The 24,615-nt window shown below is 47.6% G+C and overlaps 1 protein-coding gene across 2 annotated transcripts in view; it reads right to left on the bottom strand.

Moving 5' to 3' along the window:
• Positions 1–24,615, bottom strand: part of LOC138489243 (uncharacterized) — a 183,988-nt gene that overhangs the window by 133,433 nt on the left and 25,940 nt on the right. Inside the window, exon 1 of one of the 2 annotated variants that reach the window (XM_069616941.1) lies at positions 8,616–9,048. The exons of the other annotated variant lie outside the window; for it this stretch is intronic. The gene's annotated coding sequence lies outside the window, so the exon portion shown is untranslated. Of the gene's footprint in view, positions 1–8,615; positions 9,049–24,615 lie in introns of those variants that run through there. 2 annotated transcript variants of the gene reach the window in all.

The raw sequence follows: 24,615 nt of genomic DNA on the forward strand, positions 1-24,615 counted from the left end.
GACCAAACAAAATCAATTGGGAGGAGAATTACTAAAAATGGTCAGTTATGGGTGGATTTTCTTAATGTCTGGGACCTTAAAATGTCAAATGGTAATTTGCCAGGTGACATCCCAGCTAAACCCTCTAGGATCCAGGGTATCTCGATCTCGACATTGGATTACCTTTTTCTCTCGAATCGCCTCTTCAAACATAAAGTCACCCTGAATATTAAAGGGGTAGGGGAGTGACCATCTCAGGCTAGAGCTCTTCCTCCCAGAATTAACATCAGTGACCCTGCTAATAAATACCCAGAGTACTGAAGCCAGGAAGGGACGAGTTTGCTTACTTAAATATAGGGCAGGGGGAGCAAGTCTCAATGAAAGGTTGTTAGGATTGACTGATCACATCCAAAAGGAGAATTGCTCGCCATCGGGCTTTATAAAATTTATTTGGCTAACCTGTCCTCCAAATACTATTGGGGGCGGTCCTAGACAAGTCCATCGACATGTCTATGATGAAGAAACTATGGAAAAGAAAAAAGAACTCAATAAGAATCAGAGATTGGTAAATAAACATGTTTTAAAAGGAAGACCAAGATGTGGTAGTAAGAAATCTAAAAAGCTCTCATAAACCATGGTCCCTGGCAAGGAATATAAAAAGATATCAACAGGACAGGGAACATATTTTGGAACTACTTGGTAAGAGGGATTCAAAGGGGTTTTGGGCCATAATGCATGAGATGGAAGGGGCCAAAACAACCCAACAATGTAATTTGGTCCCAGAGAAAGAATGGATTAAGTTTTTAAGTTCATTCTTTGGTAAGCCCGAAAAAACAGTTTGCCATTACAACCCACAGGCTAATTGGCATCTAAATTTTAATGATTCAGATATTCAAGAACTTATTCGGAAAGGCTCCACCTCGAAAGCTGCAGGACCAAATGGTTTGAACTATCAGGTACTGAGGAATAGCTCTGGCCTATGGACAAAATTGCTCAACTGGTATTTTAGGGAGATTTTGGCAAAGAAACAACTGCCTCACTCATGGAGAACCGCCACGGTAATCGCGTTGTTTAAGGGGGCAAGAGGGAGTTGGCAACAAACTACCACCCTATCGCCCTCCTGGACATCGACAGCAAGATATTTATGAAAATCTTGTTGGGGGAATTGGAATCATGGGAAAGAAGAATTGGGGTACTGTCCAAGTGTCAAACGGGCTTCAGGAGGAGGCTGTCAACTGCATCGAATGGTATCGAATGGTATGGTGCTGAACCTCTTGAGTGAAAAAAACACAGGAAAGGGGGGAAGAACAACTTTATGGAGCCTGGGTTGACTTCTCCAGAGCCTTCGATCAGGTGGACAGGGGAAGGCTCTGGCAGAAGTTAAGAGTAAAAGGCATACTGGAGGGGCTCCTGGGGATACTCATTGAATTCCATAAAGAAAATGACATCAGAGTGAGACTAGATGCAGACGGTCATATGTCTGAACCAGTCAGAGTAAACTGTGGGGGTCAGGCAGGGTTGCCTAGGGGCCCCCTTATTTTTCAATGTGTACACAGCGGACTACACGGGCGACTTCTTAGCGCTGTATGCATTGGCTAGCCCAGCATTGAATGGAAAGAAAATCTGCTGGCTCGCCTATGCAGCCGACGTGGTGGTCGTGGACAGAACGGCTATCGGTCTGCAACGATTGCTAAATGGCATATACCAATATGCGAATGAAAATGGGCTTTCTTTAAACCCAAATAAATCTAGGGTTTTGGTCTTCAAAAAAGTTATTTTCCCCAGGTGGTCAATGGGGGGGGGGCGATAACTAGGGTGAAAGATCTGGTGTATCTGGGATACAAAATCTATGCAAAACCGGCAATTGGTAAGGTGGAGCTGGACATTGAAGCAAAAATAAAACCTTTGGCAGCGCAGATGAAAAGAATTCTGTGGAAATATGAGAAATTCTCAGTTATCCCGGTACTAAAGTTCTATCAGGCCAAGGTAGTTCCTGTCCTGCTATATGGTCTCGAAGCAAAACCGCTGTTATGGACCACGACTTGGCAAAAATTGGAGGGCATGTTGTGGAAGCATGCTTTGAGTCTCTCAATGAGCCTGTCAAAGGACAATCTCAGATTCGAGTTGGGCCTTAGATTCCTAAAATGCCAAGCAGGGTGGAAAGTGATACTATTGCAACAACGTATTACCACAGCCGAAGACCACTCGTTGTACACAGACATGAGAAAACATCTGGAGGCGGGTAAATCAAAATACCTAGGAAAGTTAAACTTATTGGTGAAAGAGCAGCTATTTGGTGCAGATATGGAGAACAAATTGCTTGAGGAAAACCCAACAAAGGCCAAAAGAAAATGGGAGGAAATGGATTGGATCCAGACTATTGGAAAAGTAAATTGTGACGCAATCCCAATCCGCTCCAGACACCAGAAAGAAAGTTGGGCTTTCTTAGTAAATATTTAATTAAGTTTCCAGACTGGAGAATGAGGAACTAGTTTCTTAGACTGAGATTAAACATCTTACACACGGGGGAAATCTTAGCGAGAAGAGGAATGGGGGATCTGGGGTTAAATCTGTGCCAGATTTGCTGTAAGCCGGAAAATCAATCCATCAAACATCTGATGATGGAGTGTGAAGGTACTAGAGGGGCCAGACAACAGTTCCTGAGCACATTTGTTTCTGATTCAACATACTGGGCTCAAGACCACTTATAGGAAACACTGATTGAGGGTCAATTCCAGCAGAAATCAATAGCGGTGAGACGGATACTTGAGAACTATAAGCTAGGACTGTGAGCCATTGGGAAGAAGGATGAGCCTCCCTCCGGTGTATGGTAATATCCATGATTTAGTACATGGAAGGGGCCGTTGGTTTACATTGTGACTATTGGCAGGCCCTTGGAAGGACTTGGAATTGTTAACAACCAAGTCTTTTTTCTCTTAATGTTTTTACAGATTTGGAAATTATTGGATCGTTATTTTATTAAATTTTATGTAAATTGTTTGAGTTCATTTTTTTTTTCCTTTTTCTTTAGTTTTTTCTCTTTCTCATGTCTGGAGGAAATATGATTTTGTTGTTTGTAAAAGGTTCTTTGTAACCATATACAATAAAAAAAATATTTTAAAAAAGACTGGGTAGAGTCGAAGATGACCCTGAGGTTTTTAGCCTCACAGCTGGTAGCAGGAAGAGGGCCAAGAGAGGCCGGCCAGACAGCGACAGGAAAGGAGGGAGCTGGTGTGCCAATGAGGAGAATCTCTGTCTTACTGGCATTAAGACAGAGATCATTGGCGGCACACCACTACTGGATGGCGGACAGACAGTCAGAGATGAGAGAAGGAGAGATGGTGGCAGAAGGGAGCCTGAAAATTAGTTGTGTCATCCGCATAGCACTGAAAGTTGGGGCAGAGAGCGGCAATGCGGTGGGCAAGAAGTGCCAGGTATTGGTTGAGCAGCCAGGGAGAGAGGTTAGACCCCTAGGGAACACCACAAGTAGAGATAGAGATAGATGAGAGGAAGGACCCAAGCTGGACCTGGGAGGGTCGATCGGAGAGGAAGGAGGTCAGCCAAGCCAGGGCCTGATCGGTGATACCCAGGTTATCACAGAGACGGTTGAGCAGGAAGGCATGGTTGACCGTGTCAAAGGCAGAAGAGAGATAAAGTAGGATGAGGACACAGGGGGTGTTGGAATCAAAGTTGGAGAGTAGGTCTTCACGGATATTCAGGAGAGCAGTTTCCGTGCTTCTGGCAGCTCTAAAGCCAGGCTGATGGTCATGGAGACAACCAACTGATTCAGTGTGAAGATTGTGCTGGGAGATGGCCAGCTTTTCCAAGAGTTTGCCCAGGAAGGGAGTTATGGAGATTGGGCGGTAGTTAGCCGGGCAGGAGGGGTCGGCTGAGGGTTTCTTAAGGAGAGGATGCACAAGAGAGTGCTTCAGGGGGAGGAAGACTCCAGTGGCGAAGGAGTGGTTGCAGAAATCAGTCAGGGCAGGAGCCAGGGTGTCAATGTGGTCCGTGATGGTTGTGGAGGAACAGGGGTGAACCTGTTTTGACGAGAATTTCATAGATCAGACTTGTCTAGAAACCTTGTCTGAGGAGAACAGGTGAAAGGCAGAGAAGGAGGGAGGAGAGGTGGGCGAAGTAGGGCCAGAGGAAGCGCAGGGAGTAGAGGGAGGAGAGGGAGCGGAAGAGAGAGAGAGAGGACAGGATGTTCTGAGTTTTACAGATTGAATGAGAAGCCAGGGCCATGAGAGGGCCTGGGAGGGGACAGGAGAGGTAGAGACTGCAGCAGGATTGGCCAGCTCCTTCACAATTTTAATGAGTTTGGCCGAGTTGTTTGATGCCACGGAGATGCGGGCTTGGATGTGGGCTCTCTTCTTGATGCGGACAGAGAGCCGGTATTGCCTTTGGAGTAGGCAGCAGGCCAGTTTGTCAGAGGATGTACCGGAAGCACGCCATTTCCTCTCAGCCACCCTGCACTTGCGTTTAAGGGTAACGAGGTCTGAGTCGTACCAAGAGTTGCACTTGGCTTTGGGCTTCAAGCGGATCCTCATGACAGGGGCAAGAACATCGAGAGTATCGCATATAGCAGAGTGGTGCATAGAAAGGGCTGTGTCAGGGTGTGAGTCAGCCAAAGGGGGAGGGGAGGTGAGAAAGTGGCAGCGGAAGCCTCCACTGACGCACGCTTCATGGGTCTGATGACCGAGAAGTTAGATGGCAGTGAGGGGGTTGGCTTGGTCTGAGGGGCAGAGAGGGAGAGATGGGAGGAAAGGAGAAAGTGATCACCCCAGGAATGGTGAGAGGGATTGAAAGGGGAAGGTCTGAGGAGATCAGAGCATACAGAGTGTGCCCTGCATAGTGAGTCGGGCCAGAGGGGAGAATAGAGAGTGGGAGAGAGTCACAGAGGTCACAAAAGAGTCCAGTGAACGGACAAGAAGCATCCAGATGGATGTTGAAGTCTCCAAGAAGGAGGAGTTGAGTGGTTGGGACCAGGAGGGAAGAGGAGAGGTCCTCCTACTCAGAGAGGAAGGAGGAGATCTGACCAGGTGGCCAATAGATGGTAGCCACAGTGCGGGAATGGCCAGGAGAGAGAGAGAGCCAGCAGACGAGGCATTCGAAAGAGGAGTAGACCTGCGTAGAAATGACAGAGGCAGGGATCCACTCAGGGAAGATCAGGGCTACACCCCCTCCGGAATGGTTGGATCTGGGCGTGGAGAGGATCTTGTAGCCATCCACGAGGAGAGTGTCAAAGCTTGTGACAAAGCTGGCCATGAACCATGTCTCGTGAGACGGAGGACATCAAGGTCAAGTTCCTGTAGGATGCGGCAGATGTCAGAGGAGTGTTTGACAGCAGAGCGAGAGTTGAGAGTGGCAATATGGAGAAGGTTGCCATGCTTGAAAGACTTCCGGGAGGGGTAAAATCAGAGGTACGCCCTGCGGAGGTGTAGAAGCAGCCCGAGGGGGGGCAGAAGAGGAAGGATGAGAGGGCCAGGTATCCAAGGGGAAGACAGCAGGGGTAGGCAAGGAAGCCGTGGAGGGGAGAAAGGGGACAGCAGGAGAAGGAAGGAAATTAATGAGGTGGGGGAAGCACAAACTCACAACATATTAAAAGTGTTATCATCATACAGTAAAGTACTTGACATCACTGCCAGGTACTCTCACAAATTGGCAGCTTTCACCACATAAAGAGCGCTTTATATGGATGGACAGCTTCTAGGCAGAATTATTACCCCCAGATGGCACTTGATTCATTGCCCACAAAAGGATAAAGGGCCTGGTTGTCCCAACCAGGGTGTTTGACTTGTTCATAGCTCCGACCCATTCCTGAAACGGGCACATTGCACGTGAGCTCTCCACCCAGCGGGCAACTATGTGCTAGAGCTATGATTATATGCCCAGGTACTCACCCCATTAGGCAGCTTTTCACATCACATGCCTTAAGCAGTCATGCCATCTTCTAGACATTGCCATCCTGTACTCAAGTCCTCTTGCTATATTGCAGAGTTTATTTCTTGGGAACTGGTTTGAGAAATGTAAACCTTACACAAATATCTTCCATAGATAGCAGGTTTGCCATTAACGGTTCACGCACTTGGCCCATTCGGGCAGAATTTGTTTGAATTTGGGTCTCTGCCACCACATCATAAGACAACATGACTGCTTCAGCTCACACCCTATCTACTTTTCTTGATTTCCCCACTAGCGCTCTGAAGTAGCTTCGAGGCACTCTGTGTGCCCTAATGTCACTTAATTAAGCAAGGACCTGCCCGGTTTTTGCCCAAGGCCTCTCTTTCCCTCTCTTCCACTCTTCCACTCTTCCACTCTTCCACTCTTCCACTCTTCCACTCTTCCCTTGCAGGATTGGGGACAACCTCCTGAGCGCTATGTCCCCCAAATGAAGAGAGCTACTGGCTCTTGCCACACTTTCAACTGATGGCGAGATTGTTAGAAAAAGTTACCCATCACCACGAGAGCGCTTCATTTACATAATAATTACCATAAACGGTGGATAATGACATTGAACTGGTTGTGATATTGTTGTATGCGCTGCTGCCTACTTATGAATTGCAAGTCAAGAAACGTTATTTAAATGTCAATGATGTAATCATGGGTTGGGGGTGCAGGTCTACACCAGGGTTAGGAAGAGCCGGGAAAGACATTTAAGGGACACAATTCTTTGTCTTTAGAGTCGGAGGCTAACAGGACCCTCACTGAAAACTCTGCAGTGACCCAACTGCATACATAGTGGGGAGCAAACCTCCTACATCCGCTGGACTAGATGCTCTTAAACAGCAGCCACACATGTTATTTAAATATTTATTTACGTATGAATCTACAGATATGAACCGAATAAAATACACAGCGCCATGTAAAGGTCAAGGCCCTCTGCATAATCCACGAGGCTTTCTGGGGCCGGGGCCGGCACTGTCTACAACGCTCTCTTCCTAAATACTCTCCCTCTAGAGTCCTCCTCCAACACTCTGCGGGTGAGCCGCTTTCACAAGCAGAGATTTGGGGATAGATCTTTATCCTCTGAAGGTGCCTCGCTCTGGAACAGCCTCCCTGTGACTCTCCGCCTTGAGCCGGAGCACCTTAAATTCTGGGAAGTCCTCAGGACCTTCCTCTTCTCTGCCTCCTACCCTCTCCCTCTCCCCTGCTAACCTCCTTTCTTTTCTCTCCACCCTCCTTCTCCTCCCTAACTCCGCTCAGTTTTGCGGACTGGTTGCCTGGTTCACTTCCAGAGCCGACAGGTCCCAGGCTCCGCGGCCAGTCATTGCACTGCCGCCGGGACGCTGCACTTTGTTCAACTCTACTGCACTTTCAGCGTATGCTCCTTGAGTGGGGCAACCTCTCTGCACTTACACCAGGGCCCTGCTGCTGGACCGGGCTCTTTGTTCCCCTCACCTCCCTCTCCCCCCCATCTCTGCACCTTCATCTGTACGCTTACAGGACCTGAATATACTAATACCAGGTAGTTCATCTGTACTCCCCTGCCCTCTGACCCACCCCACCGTTTTCCATTCCCCCCTCATGCGCCACTTCCTGCATTTCTGTTTAGTCTTTAGATCATTCGGAATCTTCAAGACCTAAGAATGATGACTGTATTCCTTTGTTCCCTTCCTGCCTTGAAGTGCTTTGAAGCACTTCACCTGTGTATAAGCGCTATATAAATAAACAATAAATAAATAAATAAAGTATGAACAAGCAGACTTCAGGTGCAAACTGAATAATTAGACACATTTGATACATAGAATATACAGTTCAGTAATACCCACTAAGTGTCTATAGCACAAAGTGCATACGTGTTTTGCAAAATGTATAATGAAAACATCCTTAAACGTCTAAGGCGGCGCCACAAAGGACTGCACGTGGACGGCCTCGTGAAGCCATTAAAATGAACGCTCTGCAGCTGTTGCAGGGCCCGCAAGGCGCGAAGCCTCTTGTGTACATCCAGAAATATCTATTTCACCATTTCTTCACAATACGAAGTAAGAGTAGAGCCCCAAAGGAAGGTGCTGTCCAGTGTTTAAACCGTTGGCCCTGAGGAAGGCGGCCTGCTGTCGAAACTAGAAGGCTCTTGGATATGATTGGCTCTGCCGTGGGTGACGTGGGAGCGCGTGCGTTCCTCTGTGCTGCTCTCCAGCCACCGCCACTAGTTATTGGCTTGTATACAGCTAGTCTCTTGGCCTGGTCTTCCTATGACTATATTGGCCTGCCATCCTTGTGACTGGGGCCTCATTAGTCATTTACGGATTTTTCATGACATGTTGATTCATACAAAAACACATATGTAAATAACATGTATGGCTGCTGTTTAAGAGAATCTAGTGCAGCGGGTGTAGGAGGTTTGCTCCCCATTTAGGCCAACGAAGAGTTGCTAGCGATGACTGTTAGCCACCTGGCTCTAATTCCCAAGAATTGTGAGTCCCTTATAAGATTGGGGGTAGCAGTCGAGGGGCAATGTGGGGGCGGGGATATTCTGGGGTTTCGCCCTGGGCGCAACATTGTCTAGGAACTGCCATAGATATAAGGAAGGAAAGGGGGAAAGGGCGAGTATATTACGGAGGCCCTTTCCAAGCAATGCCCCCAATACCCAGATCAGAACACACACAGGAATTATATCTCAAAGCTGCTCCACTCACCTGCCAGAAAGGGGTGGCCCAGGAAATGCACAGCTCCTGGCAGGAGGGGGGGAGCGCGGGGGGGCACCGGGAAGGAAAATCAGGAGAACCCCTGAGTGAGTCGCAGCCAGATGTTCGTGAAATGTGAAGGCCTCTGCTCTGGGCCCCTCTTGTGGTGCGCTCTGATCTTGGTGCGGGGTCAGGATTCTCCAGCGCCCAGCAGTCAGCCTGCCTCTCGGAGGGGCGTGCTCCTTCCTCTGCACAGGTCCGTTATTGCAGAGTAGGGCCCGCTTCCGCTCTTGTGGAGTCCCTGTTGAGCCTTTGCTCAGAGAGACCTCCCTGGCGCCTGCCTCCCTGTGCTCTGAGGGTCGGATACCTCTGTCCCCGTTAGAGGCTCCCGGGCTCCTCCAGCCCCCGTCAGCCTCAGCCCAGCAGCTGTGACAAAGAAACGAAACTAGATTTAGTTTAACTTTTTTCTCCCTCCTCTCTGCTGCGTCCGGTTGCAGCCACTCCTCCCCCTTGGAAATACCCTACTCTGGCATTTCATATTATCGCTCGGAAAGGAAACAGACCGTGTGTGAAAACAGAACAGTTAACGGATTAATGATACGGGCAGACAATACAGGGCACGCAGCGATTCCTCCACACCTGTCCTCAGTGAACCCCTCTACTTTAGCAGGAGCTGCTTCCTGTCCTGCTTTATAAAGTATTGTAAACTGTAAGAAAGGCCTCGGGCGGCTGCTGGTGGCCCAGAGATTATGGGTGCAGCCAGGTCCTGGGTGCTTTAAATACCGAACGCTTCAAGCAGAAGATTCCCAGAGTTCAGGGCCGGTGTAACGTCATTTGTTGCTACCCATCAGAAAACCCAACCGATAGGAACATCTGACAGGAATTGTAATGTCATTTTTTGCTACCCGTCGTAAAATCCTACTGAGAGCAGGCATTGGGCAACCCACCCAGGGGTAGGAAAAAGTGACGGGGTAGGAAAATCTGACAGCCTGACCTGTCATTTTTTGCTACCCGTCAGAAAATCCTACCGAGAGCTAGCACTGGGCAACCCACCCAGGGGTAGGGAAAAGTGACGGGGTAGGAAAATCTGACAGCCTGACCTGTCATTTTTTCCTACCCGTCAGAAAATCCTACCGAGAGCAGGCATTGGGCAAGTCACCCAGGGGTAGGAAAAGTGACAGGGTAGGAAAATCTGACAGCCTGACCTGTCATTTCTTCCTATCCGTCAGATAATCCTACCGAGAGCAGGCATTGGGCAACCCAGGGGTCGGAAAAAGTGACAGGGTAGGAAAATCTGACAGCCTGACCTGTCATTTTTGCCTACCCGTCAGAAAATCCTACCGAGAGCAGGCATTTGCCCTTGTACCAGGAAAGTGGGGTAAGTGGAGTAAGAGGTTATGGAAACAATTCCTCTTTTTTCAGTTTGATGGCATACCCAAGTGGATTGAAACCTCTCCCGATGCAATATACTCACAGAGGTCGGTGGAGGGTTCCGAATGCCCAGCCAGCGTGTGTGTGCCGAGGGGGCAATGTTCAAGGCGCTTTGGGAAGTAGCAGCCTATAGAGAGATGGGGGCATTGCTCAAAGAGTCGGGGACTGAGACTCTCTGAGTTCCCGGCAGTATGCTGTCACATGTGGGTAGGATGCAGAGTGCCCTCTTACGGCAGCCCAAACACTGATGTGCTTTCTTCAAAAAGGCATTTTATTTGCAGGTAATTTCTTAATGGGGGTGGGCATGTTAAAGGAATGGTTCGGTCAAAACTTTTTATTGTCCCTACGGGTCGGCCATGTGTTTTTAAGCCTAAGTCGCTCGATTTTAGAAAAATGTCCTATGGACCTTACCTGAGTTTTCGTCCATTAAACGCACGCGAAAACAGGCCCCAGGGAGCTGTCATTTTGTGATAATCCTATCACTTGCCCCATCGCCCTGGGTGACCTGCTTTTGCGGCACTAAATCATATCCCCCGCACCTGAGCCTGTCATCAGCAGACTCGTACCGCCCATTTCACAACGCCAAAGCATGTCTCGTGTCAACAATCGCTGCGCTTCAGCTAATGACGTGTCGCCATGGAAACGGCCGGAAGCCTCTTTACTCAATAAGTATAAACAGACCGTTTCACAACACACAGCAGCAGATGTCCATTCCTCTCTCTGTGTTACTTTGAGTATTCTGTGACTCGTTTCTGTGCTCTGGTCAGCTACCTTTGTTGCTTGTAGCCCGTGTGAACAGATACCAGTACCACCGTTATAAATTATTTTCGTTTGTTTAACACACAATGGCTACAATAATGCCCAACATGTACGAGCCCGAGTATACCGAGGAGGAACTACTGGAAAGGGAAACCTGCAAAAACTATGGGTCTTCGGATGGCAGTTGGCAGGACGAATCAACGGATGAAGATCATGGACCTAGTCGCATGGACTGTGTTTCCACCTGGTGCACATGCAATCGGTGCAAGCTAATGCCAACCGAGGACGAGAACTGCTGCTGCTGTGAAAACTCGGGATGCGTGGCCTACATTTCGGAAGGTGATCCATGGCTGCAATGCATCACCGAGCTGCCAGACTTCAGGGCAGCCTGCCTCACACCGTCCGTGTTGAGGATAATGATGGTGCTTATGCACGAACTTCGCACAAATGTTCGTCCTCGTAATCCAAGTAACGAGTGAGTATACTTTGTTTGTCATGCCGCTCCTATTTCATGGTCTTCTACTATATCCAAAATTACATATACATATCATTTTAACGCATGAAAGTCGTTTAATAGTGAGCAGTCTCTAGATAGCATTGTCCAAGCAGATTGCCATTAGTTACAAGAATTCTCATTGACAACAAACGTTTACCAAACTTGTCTTGTTCATTTAAAAAAAGTTTGTATCATTCTTTTTCACAGGTGGTACCGGCTGGTGGCCTATCGTTCCTTTACATGGTGGCTTCACGGGAGGCTTGGACACTGCGTTAGAAGAGTAATACCCGCCTGTGCCGTTCGTGCCATAAGAGAAACTTCCCCGAGTGACAGTGGCCAGTACAGGGGATTTTCCCTCGCTGTGCTGCAACTTGACCTGTACAATGTGTAAAGTCTTGTATTTTTGTGCCATCAAAATAAGATACAAAATAAAGCACCACATATATTTCAACAACGGTTGTTTCGATTTTTTAAATGAATGAAGTGTGTCTCCATTCAAGGATGGACGTCAGACATCTGTGCTCCGAATGGGTGAAGGTCAGGTCGCTGTGAAGCGGGGTGGTCACTATCTAAGCTAACATAATATATTCTCAATAATGCATGCACTAAATAACACTTGTTCAAAGTCTTTCAGTCGGTTATGTCTCTATAAATGTCACACATATATCTATACTATCAATTAACATTGGATTATACAGGCCTTAGGTTAAGGGTCTTGACCACTATAATACACTGGTTGAAGTGTGGGTCTGTGCTCACAAGAATCTCCGGTATGTGTCATTTGTTATTGATAGGCAACGATGTACTGTGGTGGGGGTCTAATGTTAGTTGTGAATCTGCTAGGTGGGCATCATAGCGTGGTCAGTGGTCTGGCACATGAAAAGAATACCTTGCAGGGACACAGGGTCAGAATGGCAGTAAGTTTCCACTGGCGAGGGGGCGTGGGCAAGGACACGTTTGTGGAGATGAACGAGCTATGTGCTTAGTTCAGGCTGGTTCACATGCAGGACAGTGATCTCAGAGGAAGACTGATGTGTTACATTTATTAGCTGTTGTGAATACCGCCAGAGTTTTCCAGTCTGAGTGGGAACGAGGGTGGGGGCCATGTGCTCTGCGCGCTGTACTTTCCCAGTGAGGCCTGGTCACCAAGATGGAGTCGAAAGGGGGTACAAAAATGGATGCCCCGTGTCCTGCTCAGTGGTCCCATCTACGCGAATGTCAACCAAAGTTAACATCACATAAGGGCAAGAGGCGAACCCACTACTGGAGGCACTTAGTCTGAGTTTCTACTGAGAAGTAAAGGATGAGAGGGGCCAGATGGCCCCTCGCTCCCACACACTTGCCTGCACGCCCACCGGCCTGCCCCCCCCCATCAAAGGCATTTCGCACCCATGGATGAGCGCTGCCATGGTCTGCTGTCAGGGGCGATAACGGCCAAGGTGCCAAACAGCATGTACACTTCAAAAGGTATCCCAAGCCAAAGGGGCAATCGCTCACATGGCCTCCTCAGACCCCGTGTCTCCAAGCAGGCCAAGCCTGACGCTGGCCGCTCCCTGCAATTCAACATAAGTGTGTCTCCATTCAGCAGTCTTCCTGTGCCTTATCTGCATGCCCCAGGCCCATCCATCCCACCCCCCTCTATCAAAGGCGGTTCGCACCCGGGGATGAGCGCTGGCATGGGGGGCTGTCAGGGGCGCAAACGGCCAAGGTGCCAAACAGCATGTACACTTCAAAAGGTATCCCACGCCAAAGGGGCAATCGCTCACATGGACTCCTCAGACCCCGTGTCTCCAAGCAGGCCAAGCCTGACGCTGGCCGCCCCCCTGCAATCCACATAAGTGTGTCTCCATTCAGCAGTCTCCCTGTGCCTTATCTGCACGCCCCAGGCCCATCCATCCCACCCCCCTCTATCAAAGGGGGTTCGCACCCGGGGATGAGCGCTGGCATGGGGGGCTGTCAGGGGCGCAAACGGCCAAGGTGCCAAACAGCATGTACACTTCAAAAGGTATCCCATGCCAAAGGGGCAATCGCTCACATGGCCTCCTCAGACCCCGTGTCTCTAAGCAGGCCAAGCCTGACGCTGGCCGCCCCCCTGCAAACCACATAATACCACGACATACACACGTCATTCATTCACAAACACACCCCTGTTTCTAATACTTTATAAACCACTTGATATGTCTCATGAGAACATCTTTGTGCTTTGCAAGTCAACTCCTGAACGTTCTATCTGAGAAGCACAGCGATCTATGCTAATCTGCTCGTCGTCGTGCCATCTGTGACCGCTTCGAGCAAACTCGTCAGTGTGCTATCTGTGGCCATCTACCTGTTCTCCTGCAACATACTGCTCGGCCTGCTGAATTCAATTGTTTGTTGGTCAAGGTAAGGCCATGTATCCTAGTCATATTTCGGTCATTTTTAAATTTCTATCTATTTGCGATTAGAGTACCCAATAGTGCTATGTTCATTTGGCTCATTGCTATTGACTTGAGTTTCAATTGTTATGCTATCGATAGATCTATTTATTTTCACCTGTGTCAATTGTCATCGAATTGCATCATTCGGGGGTCCAGTCTATAATGTAAGCATGTTTCCTTCTCGTGCAAGACAGAACATCCAAGGGACGAGTCACATGTTCAGATTTTAGTCACACATTTACAAATTTCTGCAACTTATGCAAACACTAAGCCGCACATGATGAACTGGTATAGTTCCGGCGAGTAAAACAAACTTTGCATTGAACATTGTATGATTCATTTACTTTTGTATCACATTTTTATTCATCAAGATTGTTTAATAATGTCGATATTTACTTTTCAGAATTTTCAACAATGCCTGCCTGTTCGATTAGCAGTTGCCCTTCGAAGACCCATGCTAAATCTGAAGGCACTACAATGCATGTATTCCCGAAAACTGTTGATCGAATCTGAAGGCACTACAATGCATGTATTCCCGAAAACTGTTGATCGAATAAGAGAATGGGCCAGACATTGCGGATATCCACTGGATGAGCTTGAAAGTAGAGTCCAACAAGTCTTACAGGACAAGAGGGGTGATCGATACCACATCTGCAGCCGGCACTTTTCCTCGAACATGTACGCCACAGGGAACTGTGCTATTTTGCGCCTTTTCAATAGCATTACTCAAGTATTCTGTCTCCTTACATGACAATTTTAAATATTGGCATTTCATTATCAAACAATAATTTACCTTTACAACTGTTTGACTATCCCCTGAATCTGAAGCAAGAACATTCTACTTCCGTGACATGCTCGCAGTTATCAACCACTTTTAGCAAGTATCAGGTAATCTTACTTGGCTATTCCGCTACAGACTTGTTTTATGCATGCCAAGTAATAGTTTTTATGTATCGTGTGATTATTTTACCAATTGTTTGGTTAGTGCTTTCCAATTGATATACACCTTAGTTGTCGTCCCCTGGTGTTTGTTTTCAGTTATAATTAGTGTTATCCATACTAATGCAAGTACTGTCTTTCAGGGAGATGCTGAAGCGTCCACCACATTGACAACAGCCCTAGATGTTCTTCAGCAGCACGAGGTATGGACACTGACAGCTCCATCGACCGTGATCATCAGGCTTGGAACACTTGTTGTTTGTTCTACACCAAGTTTTATTCGTGGTTAGCCATTGATATGTACCTGTCCGGTCGACCCCAAGTGTGTGTTATGTTTGCAATATTGTAATCCTTACTAATGCAAATACTATGTTTCAGGCAGTTGTTGAAGCGTCAACCCCTGCACTTTATGCAGAGCCGGACATTCAAGTAATTCCAGGGGAAGTGGAAGCGGGACCATGCGGATACAAATCTGTGCAACAGCTTTCGGAAGTGCGCACTACATTTACAACATCCCGAGATATTCTTCAGCAGCACGAGGTATGGATACTGACAGCTCCATCTAGCGTGATCACATAACGTGATTCCATTTGCTATACTTTCTTCCCTATTAACGCAAGTACTGTGTTTCAGGGAGACAATGAAGCTTCCACTACAATCACAACATCCCATTTAGATGATGCAGATGTAAAGAAATCGGAGAAATAAGTCGATTAAATCTGATCATATTTAAATATTCCTTGATTCTTTTAGACAAAGCATCATTTGTGGTTATCTCTTTATATGTACCCGTGCCGTCGACCCCAAGTGTGTGTGTATGTTTACAATATTGAAAACCATACTAACGCAAGTACTGTGTTTCAGGGAGTTGCTGATGCCTCCTCTCCAATACAATCATTCATGGCAGTCCATGCAGAGCCAGAGGTATGGATACTGACAGTTCCATCGAACTAGGTCATCAGAGCTCGAATACTTGTCGTTTGATTGTTCTACACAATGTTTACATCGTGTTTAGCTATTGAGATGTACCTGTGTATTCATCCTCACGTGTGTTTTATGCTAACAATATTGTGATACATAGTAATGAAAGTACTGTGTTTCAGGGAGTCGATGGAGCCTCATTCCGTGCTGTCTATGCGGATACAGAAAATATAGTTGTTGCAGAGAAACAGGAAGGGAAGAGATGCAGAAACGAATCAGAGCTACAGCGTGCTGATGTTGAAGGTCGAGTCAAAAAAGTTGCAAAGAAAAGAAACAAAAATAAGGTTAGTTACAAACAGTTCATAACTTTAGAAATGTTTTTGTGCTGGGAACTTTTTTATGTTTTTTTCAAGTCAATTGTACTATACTTTATCTTGTGTTTAAACTGAACATCCCTTTTCCAATCTGTCCTCTAGTTACCCGTAGGTGTACGAACTATACATACACAGACAGTGAAGCGAATGAGAGATGTTGCTTGCCAGACCATTTACACTATGGAGGAACTATTAAATCAGACGCCGCGTGTTGAGACTAGAGATGCTCATGTCCAATGGCCAGAACATGAAATGAATGCGTCCGGAGAATCCAGTAAAGTTGTAAAGGACCATTGCTACAGTGCGACTGCAAAACAACAAGAAAATGATACTGAATGTATTGAAGATAGCTCTGAAGTAGTCGCAAGATCAATTCACACAATCCACACCCGCCAAAAAAATGCCACCCAAAAAGCTGTCGACATTGTTGTGTTCTCCCATCAATGCTGAAGTAACAGATGTTGAAATGACAGAGAATGAACCAGCAGCAGCACCCAACGACGCATCAGAACTTGATATCAGCGATATTTCTTTCAAATTTGTTGATATGTCCTCAACGGCACAGTCCGAAACAACTTTCGCGCCGGATGACAGTCTAATGAAAGAGGGCAAATACATAGTATTCGACAGTTGTTTGATGGATATTATAAATATGCTGAAATGTGGGCATTCAGTTAGAGGGGAAGTATGTGGGGAGCCATTGATTCATGTGACTCGTCAAAAACAAGGCAGTAACGTCACAATACATGCCGCCTGTAGAATAAATCATACGTTCACATGGTCTGCACAACCAATGCTGGGGAAACTGCCAGCAGGCAATCTACTGTGTGCAGCTGCATCACTTTCTAGTGGCTCCAGTTTTAGAAAGGTAGCGTCTTTCTTTCAGTTTGTGGGACTCCATTTCATTTCTAAAACGCAGTACTACAAATACCAACATGATTATCTATTTCCGGCCATTAGTGATGCTTGGAAAATTTAACAATTGTCTCTAGCAAGTACATTCGAAGGCAAACGATTCAGACTAGCCGGCGATGGACAGTGCGACAGCCCTGGATTTTCTGCCAAGTACTGCACCTACCACTTTCAGGACATGGATAGTAAGAAAATTGTGAGTTCGGTGGTCGTGCAGGTGTCCCAATGTAAATCCTCAGTGGCCATGGAGAAACTAGGATTTATAAAATCAGTGGAATATCTACAATCGAGGGGAATGCACATCAACCTCATAGCCACGGACAGACACGTTTCAATTGCCAAGACAATGAGAGAGCAGTTCCCACATATTAAACATCAATTTGATGTATGGCATCTTGCTAAATCAATCAATAAGAAAATCTCGGCTGCAGGGAAAAAGAATGTTTGGAAAGTATTTCTCAGTGGTCCCAGTCTATCAGTCTATCAGCAACCATCTTTGGTGGAGCTCCAAAACTTGTGAAGGGTCAGTGGAAATCCTTCTTGAAAAATGGCGGTCACTGATGCACCACTGTACCAACGTTCACCACTGGACAGAAAACCTACATTTCCACCAATGTGAACATGGCCCTTTGTCCCCAGAGGCGGCACGGAAGAAGAAGTGGTTGGTTCCATCTTCACCCACACACAAAGCCCGCGAGAAGATTGTTTTTGATAAAACTCTATCAAGAGATTTGAGGGGGCTGACAGAATTCTGTCACACAGGAGGTTTGGAAGTGTTCCACAATATGTGCCTAAAGTACAGGCCAAAGCTCTTGCATTTCAGCATGCAGAGCATGAAACATAGGACTCTACTTGCGGTCTTGGCCCATAACGAGAATGTGTGCCGTGAACAATCTAGAACTACAGGTAATGTAGGGGTGCTTCGCTACACTATGGCCTTTACAAAAAGAAGTAAGCAATGGGTATTGAAACCAGTATATGAGGAAATGGAGTTCGACTTTGTTAAAGGCCTTATTGTTGCTGTACTCGAGAAGCACAGATATGGAATTTTGAGCGTTTCTGTGCAGAGCACTGATGCATTGCCACCAAACATTGCCACTGTGCCATGTCCACCCAAAGCAGAGCTCGTTGAGAAGTACAAATCCCGGTTTAAATGATTGTAATCTGATTGTCTTTTTGAAAATAATGTTATTGTACAGTGTGCATACAAAGTATGCTAACCCTAACCCCTCCCTTCACCATCCTGGGTGGCGAACATCATGGGTGTCATCTTTGACTTCTCTCTCTATTCACCTCATATCGTTGACCTTGTGAATATGTGTATGTATATATTTTTGTTGCTGTAACTAAGTTTCGCAATCTCATGTAAATGCTGCGCACTGTTAACCGAGGGGAGGCTTGCGTATTGCAAATAATAAAACAAACAATAAATCTCACTTTCAACTCAACTCCTCGGGTACTTTATACTTTCCCTGACCTTCCCCCAAAAATTAAATGTCTCCACAGTTATGGTTCTCCAGAGCTGCAAAGCTCGCGGACAACGAGGACAAAATTGGGGGCCTTAGAACGCGCCAAGCGAGCCGTTGCAGATGGGAGAGTAGCCAGTTCGCATTTGCACATTGAGGCCCAGTACATAGATGGATTCGAAAATTCAAGTTCTCACAGATGGCTTTACTACGGGATGTTGCAAAGTAAGGATGTATGCTCATTTCGAGTGAAGGTCAGCGGCTTTGATTTTCAGCTCACGGCCTGAAGAGGCCCACAACTCGCACTGGCAGTATAAGGTTCTATTGTTTTTTTACCTTGAGAGACAGGGACCATGCCGAAAGGACTTCATTTGAAGGAGGGGTGCAATAACGTAAGAGACGATAAGGCAGAAAATTCGGAAACTAGACCGAGTATACGAAAAATCGTTGTCACGAGCACAGTGGGATTTACGGACTGCATTACGCAGAGACACAATGGAAATTGCAAATATAATGTAAGTAACTCTTTAGACGCTTTTATACCGGAATGAAGAATTAATGAATGGATGAATGGATGAATGAATGAATGAAGAGCAAGTAAAACGTTTGTGGGATCGTCTTTGTACCGGGCACATGGGCATGCAGGTCCACATTCCACACGCATGTAGACAAACAGTCGTTTCTCATTGTGTGTTAACATCGATTTATTTAGTTAGTTGTCGCATTGATTTTAGAGCCGAACATACTCCATTGCACTATCCTTGCAAGCAAATAGTTTCTGATCGGCCGTAATAAATAAAATAAATAATAGTAATAAAGATCAGCTGGCGAGACCATTTATAATTTTTATGTTTTCAAAACAGGTATATCCTACCCTGCTGCTACTGCCACCAGCTTCAGACCCCGGCAGATGGTTTTTTCAACCGCCAGCTGCAGCTTCTCGTGAACAACTGCACCACTTTGACGATCTTATGGGACAATCGCCAAGGGCCCATATGCCCTTACGCGGTACTAGCAGCTAGAAGCAACATATCAACCTTTACGCTGGCCTAGTGCCTAGTTGATGGAACAGCCTTGCGGTTCACTGTGCGACCAAAGTGCTTCTTTTAACGAAAACCAACACCCTGTGTACCATAAAGGAACAGCGCGTGACTCACGATAAAACGGAACAGCATTTGCGGATAGAGAGAAAAGAAAAAAAATCACATTCCAATTTAACATGCCAATTGCTGAATATTCTATAAACATTTAATGTCAAATAAATGTACTTTACCAAATGTACCGTGTTGCTGTTTGATTTGAAAGTAGAGTTTCATATTCCGAATTGTGGCGCGCTGTGTTGTGAGTTGATCTGTGTTGGTTTCCGGGTTCTGTGTGAAGTCACATAGAAGATGACTGGGCGCGTTTGCCTACGCAGCACAGTAACGTCACGGAGAGAGGCGGGGAATATGAATGTTTTGATAATGTCAGGCTCAGGGGCGGGGGATATGATTTAGTGCCGCAAAAGCAGGTCAGCCAGGGCTATGGGGCACGTGATATGATTATCACAAAATGGCAGCTCCCTGGGGCCTGTTTTCGCGTGCGTTTAATGGACGAAAACTCGGGTAAGGTCCATAGGAAATTTTTCTAAAATCGAGTGACTCAGGTTAAAAACACATGGCCGACCCGTAGGGACAATAAAAAGTTTTGACCGAACCATTCCTTTAATGGCAAAATGAGGAAAGCAGATTATTGTGTAAATATAGACTGGGGTGTGAGAAAATCGCCCCTCCAACAAAAGGGCCCTGCCTCTCTGACTTTCGATCCTGATGAGACCCCCGGCCCAGCCCGGATCCCCCATGAATGAGGGTCTTGTGGAACGCCAGGCGCCCCCTCCCTTCTCCCTGACATCAGCATGCTTTGCCCTGCCCGCCTCATGTTACTGCTGGGGGAGATGGCTCATCCGGGGAGCACTGAGCCATGACCACATCAAACAAGATCTAAGGCAGGGGCACCCCCTCACCCACGCCCTGGCCCGGTGTAAAATGGTTGAGGTGTGTAGACACTGCCCTAAGCACCCCCTTCCGTGCCCCTACTGCTTTCATCTGTACAAAGATGCCTCTGCTATTTCGGCGGCCCTGCCCCGACTATTTAACTATAAGTCATGACTGAGCATGCGCACGCACTGCACACTTTATTTAGTATTAATTTTTGCAGTTACATAGCGCTACATAGCGCTACAGGCTTCTGAGCGCTGCTCATTACCAACAGAGTATGGTGCTCATTTATCGACCTCAGCAGATTAAACATCAAAGAACATGAGGGAAAAAACCTGGGCATGTACTGCAGTGCGGGTGGGGAGGGAGGTGAGCAGATGGTTGCGAGCATGCGCGCATGTGTGAAAGACCCCAGGGGGGCATGGAGAAACATCCACAAGGGCTGAGAGGCCGATGTGGGCATGTCTGCATACAGACTGGTGCAGCAGAGGTCCACTAATGGCAGCGTTCTCTCTGGCCATTTTATGGTCACAGTAAAAAGAGCTTCCTGGGGGGGCAATAGGGGCTGGGGGGTGGGTGGGGGGGGACACAAACATCACAAAGGCAATATGCCCTGGTCTTTCTACAGCACAATCCCAACCATGGAAGTGACTTTTGAATAAGTTGCCATAAGTAAGCAAAATGGGAAACAAAAGCAAATGTAAGTTATTTAAGAACAAAGTTACCTGGAAAGGCAGCAGCAGTACTACTCAGGGACTCTACACCTTTCACCGTTCAAGTCAGCAAACAAAGAGGGCTACTACTCCCCAAACCTGTGCATATAAGCATTTCCCTGCCTCCCACTATCCAGCCATGCCTCTGGACAGCCCCTCACACCTTGCCCCGGTATTCGGCCAATGTCCTTCTGCCTCCTGCCATCATCTTCACCCCAGCATTCCCTCCCTTCTATCACACTCTCCTATTTGCCAGACGCCCTTTCCCCTTGGAGCTGCCTGCATCCCTTACCCCCAAGCCGGTGAATCTCCATGGCTGGTGGGGGGCTCACCACTAGGTGTTAGGCGTGGGGGCCACCAAGAGGCCAATGTGGACAGGTCTGCATACAGACTGGTGCAGCAGAGGTCCACTGCACACTTTACATAGCGCTACAGTCTTCTGCATTTTGAAGCTCGTAGTATTTATTATATGTCAAATTTAATATGGAACTCCAAGTTCCAGGGTGCAACGCGCGGTTGGCTAAAATTATAGATTCGTCCTACCATTTCATACACTATGAGGGGAAACTGTACGATTTGATCACAGAACAAGGTCTGGTAATCGGGGTATCTGCAAAAAGAAAGATACTTTGGAGGGTACACCATTGTGTTACCTGACTGGCATACTTTTGTGTTCTTCGCTTGTGTTTGAGCCGGGATCATGACCTAATCCTGTTGAACGTTAATTAAAGAACAATGGGCGCATAACTTTTAGTTTCCTCTTCAGGGCAAAATAGCTCTGGGAGCTAATGCACTCCCTACAAGCGATCAGCTAGCAACCACCTGGTCGTGCATTCACATCATGTCAGGATGCACAATGCTCAACTCTTCTTAATTCATTCCAGATACATTAATTACAACTATTACGATGCCCAGTGCCTGTCGCAACAATTCTTAATTAACATCACGCGTCATTGCACCCAGAGTTCGGTTTCTATCTATGCTGTGCCTTGTCTACTGGCGCTGAAATCGCTCGCACATCAGTCTCCTGCCTCTGTTTACTGCCCTAAATTCCTTAACCTTGTGCCTTAACCATTGGACAACCTACACCATTCACCATGAGGCGTTTGAGACATGCTTGACCTGCAGTTCGGGAGCCACTGTGCAATGTTTTATGTGCTCCCTTATGTGGGTACCCCACCAAATGCATTCTGGTATCTGTGGTCCGGAGATAACTATTGCAGTAAACAGAAGTTGGGTCAGTGCTGTGCTGGGTTGTGCCAGGATTGGTGGAGGCTATGCTGGGGTGACCTAGGTGAGTGGGCATTGCGGCGAGTGAGCTGCGGTGGGTCAGTGCTGTGCTGGGGGTGGTTGAGGTGCTGGTTTGATCTGGGGCAGGTTGGGTGCCAGGTCTAAGCTAGAGTGGGAGGGTGGAGTGTTTGGAGGCGCTAGGGTTGGTGGAGGAGGTCCTACAGTGACCTGGTTTGGGAGCAGCGCTGTGGTGAGTGGGCTGCTGGGCTGTGCTAATGTTGGTGCAAAGGCCTCATTACATGTTTGGTGTTCATTATGTGGCCCCTATTCTTCATTACCATTACCCCCACTTAGTCCCTTGAGTGCACCATGGGATTACAAGTGGTGGTAATGTGGTGTAATTCCCTGTGCGTGTAGTGCACAGGGCTCCATGAAGATTCAATGAAAAATGTCTGTAATTCTGCTACCGCCCAAAAAGGTGGCAGTAATGGAATTACCACTTGTTGCCATGCCACTGAACTTGTAACAAGGCCCTTAAAGTGTGCTGCAATTAGCTCAGTTGGATGTGTGTTGTGCTCGGTCGAGCTATGGGATGCTTGTGTGTGCTATGGGATGCTTGTGTGAGCCATGGGATGCGTGTGTGAGCTAGGGGATGCTTGTGTGAGCTATATGATACTTGTGTGAGCTTATGTGGGTGGGTGGGTACGGTTTGCTGAGGTGAGCTTGGCTGGGTGGGTGCTGTGCCGGGCTGAGTTACGGTGGGGTGCTTGGATGAGCCACAGTGACGTCGTTATTTTCTCTAGTGTCCTAGGGTGGGTGGGTGATGTGCTGTGATAAGCTATGTAAGCTTGTTCATATGCTGGGTGGCTAGGTTAAGTGGGCTGGGTGCTGGTATGTGCTTAGGTCCAGTGGGATGATGAGGTGAATTAGGGTAGGTGGGTGGGGTTGGTGGGAATAGCTCTGGTGGGTGTGGGGCTAGGGTGAACTAGGATGGATGGTTTGCTGGGGTGAATTAGGATCGGCGTGCTAGTCTGTGTCATGCTAGGCTGGGGCGTTTTTCTGGTGTGAGCTAAGGTCGGTGGATGTTGTACCTGATGTGCTAGGTGGGTGGGTGCTGTGTTGTGGTGAGCTAGAGTGAGTGGCTAGGGGCTGAGATGAGTTAAAATGTGCGCAGTGTTGGGGGAGCTTATGGTGGATAGGATGCTTGGATGATGGGGTGCTTAGGTGAGCTTGAGTTGACAGATGGGGTGATATAGTGATCTTGTGCTGGAGTGATCTAGGGTGCAGGGGGTGTTGCTAAGAGCTAGAGGAGGGTGGTTGTACTGCACAGGTGAGCTAGGGCAGGTAGATTGTATGCTAGTAAGAGTTAGGTTGAGTGGAATGTTTTTTTTGTGGTGAACTATGTTGTGAGCTAGGGTGGGTGGGTGGTGAGCTGGAGAGAGGAAAGGTCGGGAGTGTACTGATGCAAGCTGGGATTGGTGTGTGGATTGGTTTGCTGAGGCAGCTTATGGTGCCCTGGGTGAGCTATGTTGTGAGCTAGGGTGGATGGGTGGTGAGCTGGAGAGAGGAAAGGTTGGGAGTGTACTGATGCAAGCTGGGATTGGTGTGTGGATTGGTTTGCTGAGGCAGTTTATGGTGCCCTGGGTGAGCTATGTTGTGAGCTAGGGTGGATGGGTGGTGAGCTGGAGAGAGGAAAGGTCAGGAGTGTACTGATGCAAGCTGGGATTGGTGTGTGGATGAGTTTGCTGAGGCGGCTTATGGTGCCCTGGGTGAGCTACAATAAGTATTGTGCCAGGACAAGCTAGGCCGGGAGGTTTATGTACTGGAGGGAGCTAGGGTGGATATGTATTGTGCGGGGATTAGTTAGGGTAGATGGGTGGCGTGCTGCGGAGAGCTAGGGTGGGTCGGTGTTATGCTGGGGAGCTAGGGCGGGGTGACGTTGTTGGGTAAGCTTGTGTAGGATGAGGCAAAGTGGTTTGTTGAAGTTTGGTGGGGTGTGTGAGGTCGGGTGAGGTGTGAGGGAGGTTGTGTGACTGGGGCGCTGGGGTGAATTCATGTTTTCTGGGGGCTTTGGCGGTGGTTGAATAGGTGGGCTGCTGGGATGAGCTATGTTGAATGAGTTGTGTTTGTCTTTATTGCATTTGCATTGGGGTGAATGCTTGGCTGAGCTAAGGTTCCTGGGTGTGGTAGGTTGTGCTGGGGTGAGGTAGGTGTGCTGGGGTGAGCTAGGGTTTGCTAGGGTGCGCAAGGGTAGTTGGGGTGCTGGGGTGAGCCGCATGTGTTGCAGTGATGTAGCCGGGCTGTGAGTGATCAGGGTGTTATAGGGTATGGGGTGGGCTAGGGTATGCGAGTGAGCTTGGGTGGTTTCTTAGGGTGTG

The sequence above is a fragment of the Ambystoma mexicanum genome, chromosome 9 (assembly GCF_040938575.1).
Source record: "Ambystoma mexicanum isolate Mex_15411 chromosome 9, UKY_AmexF1_1, whole genome shotgun sequence".
Lineage (NCBI taxonomy): Eukaryota > Metazoa > Chordata > Amphibia > Caudata > Ambystomatidae > Ambystoma > Ambystoma mexicanum.